The following is a 2,500-nucleotide window of genomic DNA, read 5'->3' on the forward strand; positions in this document are numbered from 1 at the left end:
GCCGCTCGCCCACTAGTCCGAAGGCAACAAAACATTTGTTTTTCATTTTGATGAAAATTTCTGTTTTTAAATCTTGTTGGTTTGAAATTGTTTTGAAAAGGTTCTTTAAATCTTGCGGGTTTGCAACTCATAAGAGCGTCACTTTCAACGTCCCCGGCATTGGATTGAGTTTCTAAAAACAACCGTGCACACCGAGGTTAAACTTTACCGGCTCCACTCCGACTCGCCGCTCGCCCACAAATCCGAAGGCAACAAAACATTTGTTTTTAATTTTGATGAAATTTTTTGAAAACATTGGCTTGGCAAGCCCCAATCCGCGACTATCCACCCACCGCCACCCCACACGAGTGGTTGTTGTTGCGAAATGAGGTTGTGGTCGACATGCCCGTGCATTTGAGAAGGAGTTCCTAGCACTCCATGCTCTCCCATGCCAAAAAAAAGCCTAGACAACCCCATTTCGCAACTTTCCACGCCTTTTTTTTCCTCCCTCACCCATGGCAGCGGCGTGGTGGCGGCGGCCGGATTCCGGCCACCACCGCCATGGGTGGCAGCCCCCCGACCCCGACACCAAACCCATAATACCGAGGCAACATATCGAGGCAACATGACATGGGTGTGGCGTGGGGGAAGGGGGCTGCAGCTAGGAAGGCATGGGCTGCCATGCATATGCAGGCAACACACACCCCCCTATATAGCATTTTATGCATTTAGCCCTTTGACAGGAAGAGACATCACCTATGCGCGAGGAGTCATAATGGGCTCTAAATAATTCAATACAAGGTATTTGGACGTGATTTTTTGCAGGGATACTAAGAAACATGCAATCTATGATGGGAAAAAGTTTCATAAATTTTTGAAGTCGGGAAGTATTTTTTATTATTTTTAGAAGTCGTAAAATTGAAAAAATCATTAAAACAAATCCGGGAGGAATTTTTTAGTTTTGTAAGTTGGAGAAGGTCCTAAAAATCATAGACTACTTATGGGGAGCTTATTGTGCGAGGAAATTTCAATAAAAACGGGGTTTGACAAGATTTGAAAAATTCTGTCGACATTTGAAAAAACCTGGAACCATGCTGCCGGCATGCTGCGCACATGCTGCGCGCAGGCTGCGCGCATGCTGCGCGCAGACTGCGCGCATGCCATGGCAGGACAAGTTTCGCTAGCCTCACTGTCGACAGATGCGCAAGCTGCGCGCACGCTGCGCACAGGCTGCGCGCATGCTGCGCACAGACTGCGCGCACGCTGCGCGCATGCCATGGCAGGACAAGTTTCGCTAGCCTCACTGTCGACAGATGCGCAAGCTGCGCGCAAGCTCCGCGCACGCTGCGCACAGCCTGTGCGCATGTTGTGCGCATGCTGCGCGCAGGCTGCGCGCAGGCGCCGCGCATGCCATGGCAGGACAAGTTTCGCTAGCCTCACTGTCGACAGATGCGCAAGCTGCGCGCACGCTGCGCACAGGCTGCGCACAGCGCATGCCATGGCAGGACAAGTTCGCTAGCCTCACTGTCGACAGATGCGCAAGCTGCGCGCACAGGCTGCGCGCACGCCATGGCAGGACAAGTTTCGCTAGCCTCACTGTCGACAGAATCAGCACGCTGCGCGCAAGCTGCGCGCACGCTGCCGGCATGGTGCGCGCACGCTGCCGGCATGCTGTGCGCACGCTGCCGGCATGCTGTGCGCACGCTGCGCGCGCGCATGGCAGGACAAGTTTCGAAAATTTCTGTCGACAGTCTCAGCAGCGCGCACGCTGCCGACATGCTGTGCGCACGCTGCGCACAGGCTGCCGGCATGCTGCGCGCAGCCCATGGCAGGACAAGGTCCGAAAAATTCTGTCGACATTTTTACGCCGTGGTAGGCTTCCGCTTCGCGTCACTTTGTCGACATTCAAGCCTACCATTTGTATTGAATTTTTCAAACCTTGTCAAACCCCATTATTCAAATGTCGAAAAATTTTGTCGACATTTTTACGCCATGATAGGCTTCCGCTTCGCGTCACTTTGTCGGAATGCATCGCATGGCGAGGCAAGGCCACGGCATGCCAAGGCGAAGGCAACGCATGGCTTGAATGGCTTGGTCAAGGCCACATCATGGGCACGGCATGCCAAGGCAAGGCGAGGCAAGCCATCCTTAGCCTCGCCTACACTCACTTTCTCGGAATGCATTGGATGATGAGCAATTCCAAGGTAAGGCAACGCATGGCTTGAATGGCTTGGTGTAGGCCACAACTTGGGCATGGCATGCCAATGCAAGGCAAGGCAAGGCAAGCCATCCTTAGCCTCGCCTACACTCACTTTCTCGGAATGCATTGGATGATGAGCAATTCCAAGGTAAGGCAACGCATGGCTTGAATGGCTTGGTGTAGGCCACAACTTGGGCATGGCATGCCAATGCAAGGCAAGGCAAGCCACGCCATCCGAAGCCTCCAATAACCTCACTTTCTCGGAATGCCTTGAATGGGCACGGCATGTGAGGGCAAGGCAAGGTCCTAAATATCATTTTG

The sequence above is a fragment of the Prunus avium genome, unplaced genomic scaffold (assembly GCF_965620075.1).
Source record: "Prunus avium unplaced genomic scaffold, drPruAviu1.hap1.1 HAP1_SCAFFOLD_35, whole genome shotgun sequence".
Taxonomy (NCBI): domain Eukaryota; kingdom Viridiplantae; phylum Streptophyta; class Magnoliopsida; order Rosales; family Rosaceae; genus Prunus; species Prunus avium.